We start from the raw sequence: 21,991 nt of genomic DNA, 5'->3' as shown, positions 1-21,991 counted from the left end.
ACAAATCATATTATTTAATTAACAATTAATTGGAAATTAGTTGGAATTAATTTTGGGATTAATTTGATTAATTAAAAGTGCAGGGTCCGTTTAGTTCTTTAATGAAAGTTGAGGAAATAAACCCAAGAACCTCATTGGATGAGGTGGACGAAAATCACTAAGGCAAGCCCAAGGAGTTTTCGTCTCAGCCCCTTGGATGAGGGGAATAGGCTGCTCGGTCACCAAGCAAAGGGATTTAGGGTTTCCTCCTTAAACCCTAGCTTTGGCACCAAACTACCTCAACTATATAAAGGGTCATAAACATTCATAATTTCGTGTAATCCTCCTCATTAGAAGCATTGGACGTATTTCTGCTCCTCTCTCCTCTCATCCTCTTGCTTGTGTTGGTGTGATTCCATTAGAAGCACTACAATTATGGTGCTTTCTTCCAAAGAATCAACAAAAAGGTTTTGTTAGTCATATCAAACCCAAAAAATAAAAGGGTATGATATACTCCAAAAGAACACTACTATATTTCACTAAAAGGTAGTACAAGGCAAGTAAGGTCAATCCACAGAGACACGGGACAATCAATCTATACCTCTTTACGCAAGCTACTTTGGTCGCCAACAGTAAATAGAAGGAGTTTTTGAATGCAATTATTAGAACAAATAATTAAAGACACAAGTAATCGACTAAATAGGTAAATTAAATTTAGAAATTCCAAATATATGTATGAGAACCTAGCAATGCAATTCAAAGATGAGAAGATGTTTTTTCAGTTCTATCTAGGTTGGTACTTGAAAGTGCTAACAAGCTCTAACACTTCCCATTCACCACATTAATTAACAAAAACAAGCTCTTTGATTAACCATAACCTTACTAATCTAATCTAAACAACCTCTTAGAATTAGATCAAAAGATTGCATTAAACTTTATGTGAATGTTCCCAACAACACCCAATACCCCTCATAAGATCGGGGGTGTGAGAGTGTGTGAATAAGATTTACACTAAATTCATTCAATGGAAATCAGTTTACTTCTTGTTACTTAGTCCAATTCACAAAAAAAATTACGGATTTTGAAATATAGATAACTTGAATGACCTAACCCTAATTCAGATGGCCAATAAGAATCACAATTAGTATCAAACATTTTATTAAAGCAAAATCAAATTCACTGGATAGAAATTAAAAGCAAACATCAGGTTATATAAATGAAATCACAACCAAGAAGTCAAAACATGAAGTTGGAGAAACTAGGGTTCTAGCGACACATGGCTAGAAGAAGATCACATGTCAAAACATGGAAATACTATGCAATTACAACTTTTAAATAAGAGAAAGAATGTCTCCAAATGATAATGATCAAATCCTTGCAAAAGCCTTCGAAATCATCTCACCAATAGTACTCTGATATAATGTGTGTGTGTGTGTGTGTAAAAATGACCCTAACCCCGTAATATGAAAATAGGAAATATTGCTAAAAGGTAGTTTTTGGGTCGAACACGACCCGTATCAAAATAGGCTAAACTGGCACGGGTCGTGTTCAACATGGTCAACAACTCCTTTTTGGTCAAACACGCCCCATGTCGAAATAGGCTAAACTGACACGGGTCACGTTCAACATGGTCAATAGGTCCTTTTTGGTCAAACACACCCTATGTCCGTTTTTCAGTGCAAATTGAATACTCCCCGTGTACGCTCCTTCTTCCAAAACCAATCTTGATTTTTCCAAATTTTCCATTTTGCATCCAATCATCCTAGAATCTTCACTGGTGCTTCCCGGCACCTCCCAAAACACATTTCAATCTTCGGTTTACCTGAAAAGCCCATAAAATTTTGCAAATACGGTTGTTCTAGAGACTAACATGACATTGATGAAATGCAAGAAACATGAAAGACAGCTACGCTAAATGGATGCACAAAAGGGACTAAAATGTGTGCAAAAAAGTTGCACAAAATGCACCTAACAAATCTCCCCAAACTTAGACATTTCTTGCCCTCAAGAAAAAACAAGAATTGGACAAAATAGGACGATTTCTAGATGGCCAAAAGAAACATGGAATAAAAGGGGACAAAAAGATTCTATAGGCTATGAATGCATGCATGTAATGAAAACCATAGAAAAAGAAGTACATGTACAAAAGAAACATAAAAATAGAACCAAATAAAATTTTAAAACACAAGTAATTCATTCAGTTTTATAAATATAAAAGTATACAATCAAACTTTACATCGATGGGGATACAATCACTAATACATAGGCGACAATCCTGCTACCTATCAAGTATCATAGACTCCCAAAGTGAGGAAGACCACGAAATGGTGTAACCCAATAATCCAACCATAGTTTTATTTTAACTTTATACCTTAAATACCTTTGTGAGAAAAAATAACACAATCTACTATCTCATGTCCTTAAGACTAGATAGTCAAGAATCAAAATCGACGCGTCCTTAAGAACCCGTCACAGCAAATCAACTTCTGCTGAAGCAGTGAGCCCATCTGTAGGGGGCCAGCTCCTATGCTTTCGCTTTTTCGAGAGCCACAAGTATCATATCATATAGTTCTTCATTCTCCAGATTTGACTTTGAGATGGCTTTTGATTTGGCTAAACTTGGATTTGTATCTTCGTTTTGAGCTTGAGTTCTTCAATCAACTTTTTGAATTTCTTAAAATTTCTTCGATTGATTGCTTGAAAGATTGATTTGGGTACTGGATATGATAGTTTTACCCTTTCTCCAATCTTAACTGTGTGGATCTGATACTTAAGCTCTCTTTTACCGCGAGGGTAACGCGTGTCAACAAATCGGTCTGTGTTCTGTAGGTCCATAGTTCTCGATAAACTTTCTTTTTAAACATTCAAAAGCAAATCACCCCAAATTTGTTATTACCACTCACAAAAATGTTTCAGTATGCCATTTTTGTATTATCCAAGGTCGGGGTCTCAAATAAAGTGTTTGGGTCCCCTAGTTATGACAGCTGATTCTACACTTCCAATAACGATCCAGTCACTTGTTTTTTTTTGCATGAAAACGCAAATGCATGGGGATGATCCTAATGTATAACTCTACCCATCCCCAAGCTTGAATATAAGCATCGTCCCCGATGCTCGGAAAGGGCGGAACAACCTATTGAGGATGAGGAAAAGGATACTAGTGGGGTTGGGAATGGGTCCAAATTAATCACAAATGCACACCAATTGGATTTTTAACAAAAAATGAACGATTAAAGATATCGAAAGAATTTACCAAATCGATATTGGAGGCTATCAGTTGTGGTGAGAACCTTCTCTTCGTCTTCCCCAAGCTATCCGTGCAATATTTTTGGACTCCGAGAGTCATTTTCCAGGCGAAAACAAGTTTAAAACCATTTGGGACATTAGAATTTTGAAATTTACCAAAGACTAAAAAGTTTTAAAGGAAAGGATAAAAATACCCCCGGGTTGCCTCCCGGGTTGCCGCCCTTTTTTAAAGTCATTGGCTTAACATGAACCTTGAATGTGCATCAATCTAAGTATGTGGGGATCTCCAATTTAGTAAACTTTTCGCCACCTCCTTCAATGGAACACTTATCTTGTACTTGACATTCTTTTTGCATTGGAACCATGTTGCACTTAGACCCTTAATGACAACAATCATCCAACCGACCCCTTTCTTGTACTTGTCCCGTGAGGTGGTCAAATCTTCCTTCTTTGATAAGGTTGTCAATTTGATGACCGGTTGGGTGTCTTCCTTCTCAGGGTACACATCCTTTGAAGGGTCCAGTAAATTTATTGTTTTCAACTCTTGTTGTTGGTCTACCGGTGACACGAGTTAATCATCGGTAGTTGGTGGCTCAGCCTCTATTTTGTCAACCTCAAACACCTCATCTACAACTTCCCTATCAGCATTCCTAATTTCTACTTCTTCCTCGACAACCTTCTCCACTTCTACTTCTTCCTCCTCTTACCCATCTTCTAATTGCACTCTTGGGACATGAAAGCTTTCCCCATCATTCAAGCTGATGGCAGAAACGATATGCCTTGGGTCCACTTCAGTATGCGATGGTAGTTTGCCTTGAGTTTCCAATATACTCACAGATTGGGAATGTTGTGCAATTTTTTTCAATATGCTTTTGAGGCTAGCTTTCGTTGTTTCCTAAAATATTTGGGTAGCAGTGGCAATGCTTTTTACAATGTCTTCCAAGGACATGCTCAATATTTCAGTTTATTGAGGAGGTAGAGGATATGGTTGTTGGAACTGTGGAGTTGGTTAGTATTAGTCATATCCTATCACACCCCGAAACCGAAGGCGGAAATGTTCCGGGGCGGATGAAGTCATGTAACTATCACAACCAATGTACATAGTAAGCATAGTAAACACAACCATTACATTACATAGGAATATTTACATTTGTTTGAAAGCAAAGTAATACATATTTTATATATACACCAGTATAACAAAAGTAAAGAAGAGACTGCTAAAATGCTCCATCTTCTCCAAAAGATCACAACATACCTGTCTAACGTTGACCTGAGAATACAAGCAGTTTTAAAAATATCAGCATAAAGTTGGTGAGTTCATAAGCAGTTTGTTTTTGTAAAAGAACAAGTTTCCTTTGGCTTTCTGAAAGAGTTGTTATCCAAGAAAATCCCATATTTTCTTATAGAAAAAGTTTAGTTATCCATTTGTTACACAGTCTGGTTAAGAACAGTTAAGTTATCCCAAGAAAAACCCTTATTTTCCTTAAAAGATGGTGGTTGGTTATCGATTCGGAATGCAGTGTACAAGTATCTACCATACTTGTAGCGTTAACTGAAGTATCCTGAAAGCCTGGTTATCCTTGAAAAGTACATTATTTTTAACACATAGTAAAAGTTTTCATAATCTAAGTTGCGAGTTCCATAACCATACAATAAACTAGATAAGGCTCGTAACGGGGCCAATATCGTTTTATGACTTTTGTCACCTGCGGACTAGTCGGTCCCACTGTAGCTAGCATCCAGGTGTGGAGTAGTCAATCCCGTATAGATCTATACACTGAAGTCACGTTCTCCCTCTAGGAGATTCTGGTTACAGGAGTAGTCCTACACTCTCATATCCAGGGGGAGTGTTACCAAGGACGTGTCTCCAATCTTATGATTAATGAAATTTTAAAGGAAATCAATCGGAAAATCCTTTTTTATTAGTCCTCCACTCTCGTATCCAAGGGGAGTGTTACCAAGGACATGTTTTCAGTTCTAATATTTATGTTATTAGCCCTTCACTCTCGTATCTAGGGGGAGTGTTACCAAGGACATGTTTTAGTTTTAAGTATATGTTATTGGTCCTTCACTTTCGTATCATGGGGGAGTGTTACCAAGGACGTATCAAAAGTTTTGAGGTTAATAATTTTAACAGTATTGATGTGGAAAATCATTTGTGAAATATAAAATCTAACATTTTATAATGAGTTTAACAATTATTATGAAAACTAACTCTGCAAGTTAAACGGTCGGTTAATACGGTTTTCAGTGTTAAAAGCATACGGAATATGAAACATTTCATATGAAATAATAAGTTTGAGTACAAGATTTCCTTGTACTTTTGCTTGTATTCCCCCCCCCCCCCCCCCCCCCATGAAAAACAAGGAAAAAGGTGTAGGGGTATGAATTCACCAGACGAGAAATGTGCCGATTAGGATGCTAAGTATCAGTTTAAGGCTTCAACACGCACGAGGTTCCTATGTAACATAACAATATACATAATTGTATCTAATTAGACTTTCAACTACTAATTAATTAAGATAATACACTCCGAGACGCGGAAACACTTTATTTCGAGTGTTAGGAGTGATATGGGTTGCATTTAAGGGAGTGTAGGGCTTAGATATGGAGTTTTCTCTTCAAGAATAAACTCTTAGAGGAGATTACGGCCCATAGACCATATCCCCTTGTGTTTATGGCCTTAAACTCATGGGTGGTGTATTCTTGGATGTTTAAAGGTCTTACAAAACTTGCGGAATTAGGCTGGGTTCAATTCTAGGGCATAGGAAGTGATTGGATCAACAAATGGACCATTTTAGAGAGTTTATGGTTGTAAACATAGAGTTTATGGCCGTAAACTCTTACTTTCCCTGTCGTTTTGTGTTTTGATTGTCCTAGGTTAAGCACATATGATTCTAATCCAATATGCAAGCCATGGAAGGAAGTTAGGGCACCATTTGACCACTTTAGAGGAGTTTACGGCCAAAGGACCCTTCCCTTGGAGGTTTATGGCTGTAATCCCCTTATGGTCATGTTTTCTCTCAAGTTTAAGGTCCCTAATTCAATGGTGGTTGGTTCTAGACATTATTCCATGCCATAGGAGGTGTTTAAGGGGCAATTTAACACCTTAAATGGTGTTTACTGCCTATGAAGGAGGGTTTACGGTCCAAGAATGATCTTGGGCCATAAACTCATGTTTACTCCCCCAATAACAAGTTTTTGGTGTTCTAAGCTCCTACATGTAAGCCCTGAAGTCATAGCTAAGCACCAGAAGTGATTTGGAAGGCTTTTTGGGCTTCAAAACCCCATTTATGGGTGTTTGCAGTTTGGGGTTGTTCCTGGGCCGTAAACACAAGTTTTTGCTACTTTTGGATTATTTAAATACGAATTTTTATGCTAAAAAAGCTAAACTATAAGCTAAGATAGATCACTTACCGATTTGGAGCTTGAAAGGGGTGGTTTTGGATCAAAATTTGGCTTGTAGAGAGAGAGTAGCGAGAGAGAGAGAGAGAGAGTGAAAAAGCTTCAAATGAACTCCACTCACCCTTATAAAGGGTTTGAATCTGAGCCCCGATGGAAATCTACCCGATACTGACGTTAAACGGAGCTTATGGTCGTACCCGATTAAGTTGACGTAACCCGACGTGGTCGTGAATTAGAAACTTTTAAAAAGAATATCGAGGGTGTTTATAATGCATTTGGACACTCATGAAGTCATAATAGAAGTCTGAATTTAATTAACTTAATCCAAAAGTGAACGGAAAAATTGAAATACAAACGGCTTTTATTAACGGAAACGGGTTACAGTGACAGAATAATTTCAGGTTGTCACATATTCCCAAGCTTGGTATTGGTTGTTTCCCCAAACTTGGTTGTTGTCCCACCATTGATTATGTTGAGGTTGATCATAATTCCATTGGTTTGGCCAGTAATTGCTTCCCGTTTCTTGCACTTCTTTACATTCTCCTTGTAAATATGGACACATATCGGTATGATGTCCATTTTGAGTGCAAAAATCACAAGGAATAGGTGTGGTTTGCGCACTTTGGTCATTTCCAATCATCCTAACTAACAGAGCTATCTCAGAAAGTTGGTCTTCAATGTAAGGAGTACTGATTTCTTAGCAGCACTTTTTGTTTTGTTTTTTTCTATTTTTTTTATAGAGATATACCTGATCACAAAAATCTTGGGCATAAACAACTAGTAACATCGTGTCCTTGACAACGGTGCCAATTTGTTAGGCGTGTGAAACCCAACAAATAAAGGGGTATCATATACTCCAACAGAACACTACCATATTACACAACAAGGTAGTACAAGGCAATTAGGGTCGATCCACAAAGACACGGGACAATCAGTCTATACCTCTTTGCGCAAGGTACTTTGGTCGGGAATAGTAAACAGAGGGGGTTTTGAACACAATGATTAGAAAAAATAATTAAAGACACCAGTAATTAACTAAATGATTGAATTAAATTTAGAAATTGTAACAAATCCAACTCTATGTATGACAACATAGCAATGCAATTCAAAGATGACAAGTTGTTTGTTCAATTCTATCTAGGTTGGTACTTGAAAGTGTTAACAAGCTCTAACACTTCCCGAACACCACATTAATTAACCAAAACAAGCTCTTTGATTAAATCTAACATTACTAACCTAATGCAAACAAGCTCTTAGAATTAGATAAAAAGATTGCATTAAACTTTATGTGAATGTTCCCAACAACACCCAATACCCCTCACAAGATCATTTTACTGCTTGTTACATAGTCTGGTTCACGAAACAATTACGGATTTTTCAAAATAGATAACTTGAATGACCTAACCCTAATTCAAATGGCCAATAACAATCACAATTAGAATCAAACATTTGATTAAAGCAAAATCGAATTCACTAGATAGAAATTAAAAGCAAACACCAGTTCATATGATTGAAATCACAACCAAGAAGTCAAAACATGAAATTGGAGAAGCTAGGGTTCTAGCCACACATGGCTAGAACAGGATCACAAGTCAAAACATGGAAATAGTATCCAATTACAAGTTACAAATGAGAGAAATAATGTTTCCAGATGATAAATGATTAAATCCTTGCTAAAGCCTTCGAAATCATCTCACCAATAGTTTTGTGATATGATATGTGTGTGTGTGTAAAAATGACCCTAACCCCATAATAGTAAAGATAGGAAAAACTATCAAAAGGTAGTTTTTGGGTTGAACACAATCCGTGTCAAAATTGGCTAAATTGACACGAGTCGTGTTCAACATGGTCAACAGCTCCTTTTTGGTCAAACACGCCCCGTATCGAAATAGGCTAAACTGACACGGGTCGTGTTCAGCATGGTCAACAGCTCCTTTTTGGTTAAACACGCCCCATGTCCTTTGTTCATTGCAAATTGAACACGCCCCGTGTACACTGTTGCTTCCAAGTTCAATCTTGATTTTTCCAACTTTTCCGTTTTGCATCCAATCATCGCGAAATTTTATCGGTGCTTCCAAACACCTCCCAAAATGCGTTTCAACTTCCGTTTTACCTGAAAATCCCATAAAAGCGTGCAAATAAGGTTGTTCTAGACACTAACATGACTTCGGTGAAATGCAAAAAAAATGAAAATCAACTAAGCTAAATGGATGCACAAAAGGGACTAAAAGGTGTGCACAAGAGGTGCACAAAATGTACCTAACAGGTTTCTTTGTTATTTCCTACAATAATAATCAAGGTACGTAATCCTTAACCCTATTTTGGTATTTTCTAAAATAGCCTAGTGTTCTTTGGGTTTCCTTTTGACGTTCATAGTTATAGGTTAAATAGTGAAAACATAGATCTTTAATAGTGTTGCATGCACACTTAAGAGTTTAATGTTTTGCATAAAACCCGTTAGTTTTCACAATATACAAGGTTAGAATATCATTTCATGTAAGGAGTATGTCACGAGCATATAGTATTAGGAAGACCACATTACTCCCACTTGCTTTAACATATACTCAAGGCCTATCCTCACATCTAGAAAAAACAAACTCTTTAAACTTTTCATGAAAGCAAAAATTCTAGTTACGTGATGCTTTCTTAGTCCCTACACAGACATCTCATCTTGCAACAGTCTATTAGGATATTTTGGATCAATAAATAACTCAAGTTGTGCCATGTACACATCCTCTTCCAATTTCCTCTTATGGAAAGTAGTCTTCACATCCATTTGTCATATTTCATAGTCATAGAAAGTTATTATGACTAGTAATATTCTAATATAATTTTTCTTGGCTACCAGTGATAAAGTTTCTTCGTAATCAATTCCTTAACTCTGAGTGTAGCCATTCATAAATAACCTAGCTTTTTAAGTGTGACATTCTCATCCATTGCAATCTTCTTCTTGAAGATCCACTTGCACCCAATGGTTTTAGTGTCAAGTGTGGGATCAACCAAATTCCAAACTTGGTTATCATACATGCATTGGAATTCACTATTCTCCTTCTATTTAGAAACTTCGGAGCCTACCATTGCTTCTCAATACCATCGTAAAATCAAGAGCGTACATATAAAGAATGCATAAATCTGATTTTGTATGAGGAAGGTATGATTTGTAGAAGTTTCAGCGCAAGAGTGTACAACACTGAAACCGAAATAGATATCGGTCGATTATTAAGAAAACAATCTAAACTGGAGTCGAAGATCTCGTCCATATGATTTCATCGATATAAAGACAATTGAGGATGAAATTCATATGAAAATGTTATGATTTTTTTATGGACTTTAACAGTCTAATCCTATTAAAAATATAGCTTTAAAAATAAATTTAGAATTAGTCGACAGAGTTTAAATGAAAGTTGTAGATCTCCTCGATAGCTATGCGTGGATATAAAGAACATCGAAAACGGGGCCCTTCTGGAGAATACATGATTTTTTGAAGGATCTATAATATTGCACCTAAATTGTCACACATAGACTAAGTGCACGATGCACACTGACACATCACCCAGAACCTTCCACATGTCATACACTGTTGGAGCCATGTCACCCACCCTGAAAAACACAGGACACACCCCCTTTTTCCTGATATAAATAGACAATGATTTTCATTCTTTTTCTTAATCCATTTTCAGCTATATTTCTCCGAAACTCTCTCATAATCTTAGTCCCTCTACTCCGTAGTTTTTTACTACGTTAGTTTCTGCCAGTGCAATCTTCTGGTTTCGCTAGAAACTCTTTGTAAGTTAGGGTATACTTACTATGATTTTACTAAAGATTATATTTATATTCATATTCATTGTTATGAATGTATAAATAAGGCTTATCAATAATTCCAGTTATAAAGATTATTGATCTACTTAAAGGAGAGGTGTCTATAATGGACACGTTGGCTTGGTTATTTGATTTCAGAAAAGCTATATGTCGAAATGATCCTACCTCCCAACTGTCCTGCCTAACTAATTCTTATTTGATAAAAATATCGGTATTCATTGGGATTAGTTATGGATCTAGCTTTCATTATCAGATTTTAATAGGAACAGGTAAGCTATAGTATTCTAGGTTAATACTTGTTAGACATGTTACCCATTACGCCAGAGGGAGATATGTCAATCGTTAGAGTAATTGTACAGGTGAGTTATCTCACTATATCATGTGTTACATTATATATCCATGTATTTTAGGACATAATAGTTAGTAAAATAGACCCGATAGCACATCTTCTATGTTAATGTATCAGTAGAACTTAATGTGTGGACTCTATGTATGGTTATGTATGTCAAGCAAGGGCATCCATGTAGTTTGGGTAGGGCTAGTTATGTATGTTAGGCGGGGCCATTAGCTAGTTGGGCAGGGCCCATTATCTAATTTGGGCAAGTCACATTTGTAAGCATGTATACGTATTGTGGTATATGGTATTTTCGGGAACTCACTAAGCTTCATTCTTACCTAGTTGAATATAAATGTTTTTCAAGTACTTTATTGACTCATCTGAAGAGAAGGGTTCGAATGTACACACGTGCATTCACAATATTTTTCCACATAATGTAATTATACTTTGATATATTTAATATAAAAAATAAAAGAAAACAAAATTAGGTTGAAAATCGGGGACGCTACAAGTTGGTATCAGAGCCTAGGTTTAAGAGAACTGGAGTGCAACTCCATACTCAAACTGAGGATCTGAATATCTTAACAAAACGTGAAACTAATCTAAGCAAAACAATAAACAGTCTAGTAAATAACACATAAGTTCTCCAAATGGTTTCTTTAAAAAGGAAAGGGTTTTCTCTTCACCAAGAAGACGGGTTTGTCACACAGACGATTGGCACAAAGCCATCATCACAACATTATGGTTTACCCTAATGTTGTATATATATACTAATCTATACATGTATATCCCGTGATTCAAGGAACTGCGTCTAATCTATATTAAGAACCGATCTTATCATAAAGATACCAGATCTGTGATCTACTCTAAACTTATCTATATCATTACCTAATATTAAAATATTACAATCGGATAACTATACTATAAGTTGATGTTGATAAGCTTGATAAGTCAGCAATGTCGATGTAGTAGACGCTAATGCAGATCTATCAACATGTCGTGTGTTGGACTAATCAGAACATACGGTATGACCTTACAATCTCCCTTATTTAATGATGTCAAAACTAATATTCAATGAATGCTTATGTCTCATGGTCTCCCTGAGAGTAAGAATGAAATCTTCACTCTTACAATTTTAATGAATGCTCTGCCTGAGAAGATGAATGATTTATCAAACATTTATGAATTGCAGCAGACGACAGATGAATAGATAATGAGCTTGAGCTGATTTGAGAACGTTCACATCAGCTTTACTCGACTCCCCTTAGAATGTGCTATTTTGTAATTCTAGTAGCGAGATTTTCAGTTTTACTACGATTCTCTCCCCCTTTTGACATCAACCGGTAACTTCAAGCATAATAGAGTTTTAACTTGAAGTATAGTTAGATTGTGATGTCTCTTCACAGTGTGGGATTAAACTACCATTCACTGACATACTATTGTGAGATCTCATCAACGTATGGTGTTATACGTTGAATCATAAATCACTTTTATTAGAAGATAAATGGAAAGAGTAATATATTGCATGTAATACATTTCGCAATGAAATGTACCCATTTGTAAACATTTTTCGAATTCTCATCAACATCTGGTATCATAGGCTGAATCATAAAATTCTAAAGAAGAATATCAAGGCAAGAATGGATTGGTGCACGAGATAGTCTATGGTACATAGGCTAAATGTCGACATAGAATTGCAAACTTGTATCAGTGTGTGGTATTACATAGCGAATCATCAAGTTCTTTATTAGAAGACTGGTGTAGAGAATGGATTATTTTAGTCACACCGAGGTGAAATCAGCGTGAATCATTAACAGTTTAACTATCAACAAGAATTGGTTTAAACTTATGTATCATGGAGTAAGATGTAATTTAGAATCAAAGATTCACCATTAAATCATAATGGTACCATGTCATACCTCAAACTAGGAGGCGCGGGAGATAAACAACCCTTTGTCATTTAAGGACCAGACAAGTAACTCTTATGTTGATGACTATGCAATCATGGTAAGCCTTTGGATTTTGCTTAATGTTTAAGCAAAACATGAGACTTGATGCATACGGAAAGCACGCTTCTATCGATAGGGTTAGGTGAGAGATAATTGAATAAAAAAATGAACACCCCATCCTTTTTATCGATTTTTTTATTTGCATCTGGCAATCTCACTTAGAAAGTTTAGACAGTGCTAGACAGTCAGCGTGAGGGGTGACTCAATGTTCTCATCAGATGGTCTTATTGATGATAAACATAGAGAGATTTAGTCACATACGGTAGCATACTTCTAGGGACAATGATGTGTCAAAATTTTCATAATAGGCTTAAAGTTGCCACCGTCAGATTTCTTTACAAAATGGTACAAAATAATAATATAAGAATACAACAATAGATATTCGAACAAGAAACTTCTTTAAACAGGGAAGTATGTGCAGCTTTTTTAGACAGGTGATAAAGATTCGTTCCATCAAATCTTTGGAATTGAATGGTCATACATGCTTTTCCAATTTCCAATATATCTACCCTTCAATTTCTAGCTATAAAAGAGAACAAACAAGATCAACCATATCACACAAAAACAACACAATTCATAGTAAAAAAGAGAGAGAATGCATTTAATCGTTGAGATTCTATAGATTGATTCCAACCTTCATGTTCACTGAGAACAAATTAAGAACATGAACCAGCCATTGTAACCAACGAGTTAGAGAGATCCAATATTTGTAACCTTCAACTTATAAGAGTCACCAAGTTAACTCGGATGTTCCGTTCATTGTGATCCGTGAAGGAAGAGAATGTGGGATCACTATCTCATTAAAGACGCCTTTGGACCTTTGAGGTGATGGAGAGGAAGTAGCAGCGTCAATGGAATTTAGACATGAAATGTCAAAAAAACTCCATTTCATCTCGCTGCAACCAAAATAGGCAATTCAAGATAGAAGGGATATTTGTCCAGAAGAACACATGGCGGCACAACTATCCCTCATCTGGTCTCATCAACATGAAGCAACTTGTCAATCAACATGTTGAAAAAGAGACGGAAGGTCCTGAAACATACAGAGGAAAAAGAAGAAGGAACATTGGCAATGTTAGTAGCAAATGTGTATGTAAAATATATATTTCTTTGGTAAGACAAAAGAAAATTTTAACGCACAAAAGGATATAGTAAAAAAATAGAATCTTAGGTTCAGAATTTTTTTAAAGTAGAAAAGCATAAAACAAAAATAAAGTATCGGCACCAAAACCAACAAATCAAACCAAATAAATATCATTCTCCCTGGGAGAAATAAACATGATTTTTTTAGAATCAAACACTTTTCCCACATGATGGTTAAAAAGAACTTGGTAACCAACGTCACAAAGTTGATTGATGGAGATGAAGTTTCATTTAAGACCTTTTACATAAAAAACATCCTCCAACTTAATTGTCATACATTCAAAAGTTCCAACACATGTAATAGCTCTTCCACTATTGTCACCAAAAGTCACAATTAGACCATCATTCTCTACAAAAAAAAATTAGGAGGGACTTGTAATCGGTCAAGTATCTAGAGTTTCCATTGTCTCGGTACCAAGTTTGTCCTAGATTTCGACATGATACTTTGACAACGTGAGAACTATCAGCATTACATATTTCATCAAGGGAATCGCTGACAAGTGTCACGAGACCCTTAACATTCATCCCCTCAACTTTAGATGTCTCCTCTTCATTGACCCTTTCTTCATGATCCTCTTTTTTTTGCAATGAATGCTTTTGGTAGAGATATGTTTTCCCTCTTCAGATGAGCCACTAGCTTCTTGTAGAAAACTTCATAGTTCTTAGGATTTTGGGGTTATTTCTTCTCTTTGCAATCCCAGGAAAAATTATCAGGGCTTCCACATTTAAAGCAGTTACATGAGTTTCTCTTCTCGGAAGTGAATCTTCTGGATGAACTGCTTTCCTTGAATTGAGCTCTTCTAACCCCGTTTGCTTTACTTTCTTCGTAACACTTGACGATAAGTGTGGCGTTGGCAACAATCTCATTAGTGAGATCTTCATCACTTTCTTTACCCTAATCTGAGTTATCTTAGTTGATGATGGTCCTCCATGCTTCCTTTCGAGTCACCATGGCAACTAACTTTTCCTTGCTTGATTCCTTCATGATTTCCTTACGAAGAGCTTTGTTCTCCTCATAATTTTTCAAATTACCAAAAAAGGATTTTAGATCCATGTCATTGTACTTTTCACTATTCTATGGGACATCAGTGTGATGTTCCCAGCTTTTTCCGAAAGAATCCTGGAATTAAAAACCAATTGAGAGGAATGCTTGACGACTCCCAGCCTGCACATATCATTAACCAAATAGTTAAAGGTTTGGGTTAAAGACTCACCTTTTTGAGCAAAGAAGTGCTCATATCTTCGATTGAGATTATTAAAAGTTGTGGTTTACACTTCCACAGTGCCTTCGTAAGCTATTGTCAGCATATCCATCATCTCTTGGGTTGATTCATAGGTTTGCACAAGATGATACACGTGACAGGGAAGAGAGTTTCCTATCACTACTATGGCTTTAACATAAATATTGATCAGCCTCTTATCATCATCGTCATAGTTGGTCTAAGGTTTTGCTTCAAGGGACCAACTGAAGCATTGTTGGCTATAGGTTGATACAAGGGAACGTGTGGACCTTTTTCAATGATTTTGCGCATCTCATAGTCCATGGTTTCAAGAACCATCATGGCCTTGGTTTTCCACATGGAGAAGTTGTGTTTAGTGAAGGGAGGAATTTTGTTAAGATCAAAGGATTTGGAATTGCTTGAAGTCGACATGATTACTTAAGTGTATAAAAAACTTGCTCTAATACCAATTGAAGTTTTGTATCGATCAGATACACTTCAAGTATTAAGAATGAACGTGAAGCTAAACTATGCAAAAAAATAAACAGAAAGTAAATAACACAGATGTTCTGCAAAAAAAATAACAAAGAAAGGGTTTTGTCTCCACCATGAAGATAGGTTTTTCATAAATACAATTGACACAAAGCCACGATCATAACATTAGGGTTTTCCCTAATGTCGTATATATACTGATAAATACATCTATATCCCATGATTCAAGGGATTGCATCTAATATATACTAAGAATCGATCTTATCACCAAGATACTGGATCTATGATTTATTTTGTACTTATCTATATCATTACCTCATACAAAAATATTACAATACGATAACTATATTATAAGATGACATTGATAAGCTTGATACATTGGCGTTTTAGATGTTGTAGATGTTGACATTGATCTATCTACGTGTCGTGTGAATGACTCATCATATCATAAGGTGTGACCCTACATACGAGATCCTATAAGAGCCTTAGTTTGAGCGAACTGGATGAACACTCATGTACTTCAGGACTCAAACTGAGGATCTGAATATCTTAACAAATATTTTTTAGAAAAAAACCTTATTCAAAAGAAAATAATGTGATGCGTATTGTCAGCCAAAGATCAGAAAGGTGAGTGAGCCCTAAAATGTCCATACTGTTATGATTACTGATATGTGGAATGTTACAAACGCATGCTAGTATGTAGGCTAGGAATCTTCTCTGGAATTGTAAGATAGAATTGCATGATACTTAATATATCTTATAGCCTAGGAAATTGTTTGTTATTTGCTTCCTATGACCTACATTGATATTAATTAGTTATTTAAAAAATAAATTAGGTTGCATGCTTTGAAAAGAAGATAGTTCTCGATTGCTTGATTTCGAGCTATTTTACAGCTCTTGTATGAGTCTAACCGTTGTAGTGTTAGATCTTTCAGTCGACAAACTGTTTGATTTTAGTGGCATGCAATTGTATTTGTTTGATAATTAGTTGATATTAGTATAAGTTCTTCCTTAACTAATAGTAGGGTGAAGTGGAAAGGAATAATAGGATAAGGCATGTATTCGTAAGGTAGGGCATCAGTAAAAATTCAAAGTCCTAGTGGAGGCTAGGAAAACCTGTTGTACATGCTCATGCGACTCATACATATGTTTAGCGGTCGTCGTGTACAGTATTGGAAATGACTTGGAAACTATGAGACAACTTTTAGGACAAGTATGAGTAGTTTTGAAAGGTAGTAAAGGCATATACTACCCGAAGCACAGGACTAGCACTTGGATCAGGAAGAGTCCTAAAGTTGCCAAGGCACTAGTAGTTAGGTAGATAGTATGGCTAACACTATGAATTCATTTTATTTCCATCATTACCTATCATCTGGTGATGTCTAGAAGAGTGATTTTAAAAATATTGAGTCCAAATAAAGTAAAAGAGTTGGTTCTGAGAACCTTGTCCAACATAGTGCCGACTATAGTTGTATGAAAGAAGTGATCAAGATAATCGATAGAAGAATCATAGCCTTTATTGTAGAAAAGCAACTAGTAGCTAGGATTACTACCTACCATGATGTGGTTGTACCATATTAGAGCTTCAAGGAAGCGGCCTTCTATGTTAAGTGTATGACTCATAGGGATAAGAGCCTATCCCATTATAAATATTTTGTGTCATGCAAGACAAGGTCATTAAGATATCATCATTCAGTCTAATAATGTAGCAGTCATAGAACATGTGTCATAGGATGGGTGAGGAAGGAACGTATGTGTCCATTAATAGTAGCATGTATGACTCAATAATTGGGACAGAAGGTCCATCGAAGGATGAAGGAACATATGTATAATAGGTTCAGAATATTAATTCTCGCGCAGAAGACCAACAAAAATATGATCCTTGAAGTTAGTATAGAAAGGCATGTGAGCGTCTTCCGTACGCTTGCACCCTGGTACTTTAGAAGTGTTAGGAGGCTCTTTTCAAGAGTGGCAATTGGAACACGACAAGTTGATTATCCTGGAGAAATGAGATGGATGGAGTACACCCAAAAATTGTCGTTGTTGCTGGTAGTAATACCCATTTATACCATTTACACATGTGTCTGAATTAGACGTTTCTAGACAACGTTGTGCTTATCACAACCTTATTGTTTTCTTGTCGGTCTATGCAAGAAGATCATCGAGGTAGACATGAATAGTAGTACGATGATAAGAATATCAAAGGTTATTGAATACGAAAACTGGGACGTTCTTTCAAATCAAAAAGAGCTACAAGTCACATAAGCAAAGCAAACTTACACTACGGTTAGTTTCAAGAAATAGCAGATGATGGGTCAAACCAAGTAGGGGACAACCAACTCTTAAAGAGAAATTATGAAAAGTAGTTCGAATTTTGACTTCAACATCAAGGTTTAGCAGAATGGCAGCACAAATAGGCGGAGGTTGTTAGTTTCGATTTCATTGTGTGATTAACAGAAGAAAGAAGTCATCTGTTGCACTACCTATAGGCTATGAGTTTCTTGTTTCTTGAGGAAAGGTTGGTCTTTCCTTCCAAGCATCTGATAGTATTTAGAAATTTCCCAAATTACTATGTATGAAGCAAAGATCCATATAGGTTCGTGCCCTCGAGGATGTCGGATTTATCCTCGTAGCAGACGCTCTGGAATTCAATAGGTAGTATAGTTTTCCATAGAGAGCACTAAGTACTCAATGGATACACCAGACTTATGGATTTGATTTCAACTATAGCAGTAAGATCAAAATCAAGGGAAATAGTGATTCTGTAAGTAAGATTAGAAACCTAGAAAAATAAGACATTCAAAAATAATTATGCCATTAATCACATGGTAATGCTTCAGTGTTATATTAGGCTTCAGGGTAGACTACGTTTTTAGTTTAGTTATTCATTTAGTCGATGAGGATTAATATAAAACTATGATTAAATTTTGTAGGTTGATATAGTTAGACATTAACATCCATACATTGTAGATTAAGAACCTCTAAATCAAATATAGTGTCAGAGGTTAAAAAGCAAAGATCTATTAAGATAAGTAGATATTAACGAAGCAGGATAACTAGGACAGTCAGATAATAATCTATAAGGCCATCAACAGGTTGATCATGAGTCTTCAAACCCGGGGGGATGATGACAAGAGAAAAATGGCATCAAAATCCCATTATTTTGATAAGTGCCACGACGTACCATGAACAAAATGCTTGTACAATAGTTGTACCTTGATATTGGTAATGTAGTTAGAACCTTGTGAGATGGCTATTAGGCAACCTAGTGTTCATTATAATCTAGTAAGTTAGAAGATAAGAAATCCTTATTATGAGTTCGTCGCCAATATCAGAGTATTGGTTTCAGTGTTCTCAACCCAATAAAACCGTTGTAGTATTGTAACACCCAAAATTTTGAGGAACAATTTTGAGAATGAATCACCTAACTGAGGTTTGTACATAGTGTGTTAGAGGTGCCAACACAGACTGTCTAGAGATGAATACGCACGGATTTTATCAAGGACAACATGGTGTGTTTCCTCTTGGAACATGGCGTGTTGATGGCTGGAATCAAATTCAAATCTTCCGAGTTTTGCTCCCTATTTAAAGGAATCTGGAGGCTAGGGTTTGATCACCCTCAGCCCATCAAGCCTTGAAGGAAACCCTAATCATATTTTTTATCCCATTTTTGAGCTAGTTTGGTGTTTTAGAAGCTAAAGAAGGAAGAAGGTGGAAGAAGAAAGCAAAGATCTATCAAGTAAGGCCCATACTTCAGTTTGGCACTCTTTTGGAATTTTGTAAGTGTTCAAGACTCAATTTTTATCATTTGAGGTTCTTATATCTTGGGTTTTGTCCCTTTTGCTTCTTCTTCGTGAATGTTGGAATGGTAGATGTCATAAAGTTTGCAACATTATGAATCTCCAGGTCAAGGTGACCTAATACTATCTTGGATCTGGTCTTTAATCAAGATTTGATTCCATGCATAGATATTAGGTCGTAAATCCTCAATTTAACCTAATATTGGTTCAAGACATACATTGGACATGTATGTCTAAAAGGCACCAACCTTTGGGATGGTTTGGTGTTAGAATCACTTCTAGAAATCATGGATTTCGGACTTTAAGGATTAAGTCCTTCTTGGTTAAGCCTTTGCATTTTTTAGCTTTATGGATTGGGTGTTGGGCCTTTTTAGGTAGTCAAAATGGATAAATTTGGAAACTATATCCTTATGGATCGCATTTTGGACTAGATCTGAGCTTTGAAGCTCTTATAATCAAGGAAAACGGGTTAATGCATTAAGATGTTGGATCTTCAACAAGCATAACAAGTTTCTGAGTCAACACGATGTGTTAATCAGGATTTTCCTGACTGTTTGGGTACAAATGGAGCACAATGTGTTTCTAAGTCAACACATCGTGTTAGGTCAACTAGGACTGTTGACCATGACCGTTTACTTCGACCGAGTTGGACTTTGAGGGTATTTTAGGTATTTGATGATTTTGATGGAATTGGTCACTTTGTGGAAATAGATATCGATTTGAGAGCAGAGATTTAGAGTTGGTCCTCATCAGCTCTATTCAGTGTGTGAGGTGAGTCTTCCTCACTGTACTTACGATTCGAAGGCACCAAGGTCGGCCCTTTGGATTGTTATCCTGGTTTATCGTTTGATTGTGATGTAGTGATTTGTTAGATTGGTATCCTTCTATATAGGATGATGTTATGCTTAGTGATTAGTAGATCTGTCTAACTGGCTATAGATTGTTATATGATTATATGTTATATGTGCATATGTTTGGTCGGTGGCTGAGGTTTCACTACTTTGTGTGTAAGCCAATAGTCTGTGGCATTCCAACTTGATGGTTGAGGGCCTAGGGTATTCCATCATGATGATGATTGGACCCATAGTATGTTGGCGAAGATGATGGTTGAGGGCCTATGGTATTCTATCCTAAGGATGATTGGACCCATATTATGTTGTCATTCAAACTCGATGGTTGAGGGACTAGGGTATTCCATCCCGAGGATGATTGGACCCATAGTATGTTGGCATTCCAACTCGATAGTTGAGGTTCTAGGGTATTCCATCTCGAGGATGATTGGACCCATAGTGTGTTGGCATTCCAACCTGATGGTTCAGGGCCGAAGGTATTCCATCCCGAGGATAATTGGACCCATAATATATTGGCATTCCAACCCGATGGTTGAAGACCTCGGTTATTCCATCATGTGGATGATTGGATCCATAGTATGTTGGCATTCCAACCCGATCCTTAAGGGCCTTGGGTATTCCAACCCGATGGTTGGTTGGACCCATAGTATGTATTTATTGTATATGTGTTATTTGTTGTGTGTTGGTATTTTAGGGGAAAGTCACTAAGCTTTGTGCTTACAGTTTTTGTTTATGGTTTCAGGTACTTCAGTGAACAATGTCAATGCGAAGGCGTAACCATACACTCTTGGTTTTACAACTAATAGGATCTTAGGGGACACATATTTTAAATAATGTTTCGAAACAATGGTTTTGTGCCACTTCTATTAGACAAAAGCGTTGTTTTTAAAAGTTTTAAATTTGTTGAATTTTTCGGATGTTACAATTTGGTATCAGAGCCCTGGTTTGAGTGAATTTGAGTAACACTCATGTGAATCCAATCTCAAACTAAGGAAAAATATTTCAAAATGGTTTTGAAATGGTTTTCAAAATAATGAAGGAGGATGTGATGTGTACGATCAGTTGGAGCCAATAAGTAGACCCCAATTTGCTACATAGTTATTTGATATTGTGATATGTTAGAACAACATGCTAGTGATAGGCTAGGATTCTTTAGGAATTGCATGACAGAATTGCCAGATTATATGATGCTAGACAGCCTAGAGTCTTCTTCATATGAAAGTAACATTGTTATTGTAGTTTCTTAGTGTGTACATCATAGTTATACATAACTATGATTCTATAGCCTAAGAATTTATGGATTAGCCTTATTGCATGTTCTTGTTTGATGAAGGGCTTAACGTATAATCTAGTATTTGAATGTATATAGGATCCAATGTTATGTATGATTTGCATACACAAGTGTTGCAGGGTTGGAGGAAGTTTCATGAGTGAGTGCAGTTCATGGCCGGATAGCACGTGGGATTGTCGGCCACTCTTGAGAGAGTGAGTGCAGGATGAAGGTGTATCCGAGATGGTAGGAGATAGTGATTAATAATTTCATATGAAGATGTTCTTGATTTTATTGTATCTTAGCGCCGGTCATCTCCGCTGCTCGAATGTTGCTTTGTGATTTGTGGAGCTTACATTCATGTGAGCTAATTATCGAATGAATACATTAAGTTACATGCTATGAGATTAAGTACTCTTA

The sequence above is a fragment of the Lactuca saligna genome, chromosome 4 (assembly GCF_052625555.1).
Source record: "Lactuca saligna cultivar CGN05327 chromosome 4, ASM5262555v1, whole genome shotgun sequence".
NCBI lineage: Eukaryota > Viridiplantae > Streptophyta > Magnoliopsida > Asterales > Asteraceae > Lactuca > Lactuca saligna.
Note: the sequence above shows the minus strand (reverse complement) of the source record.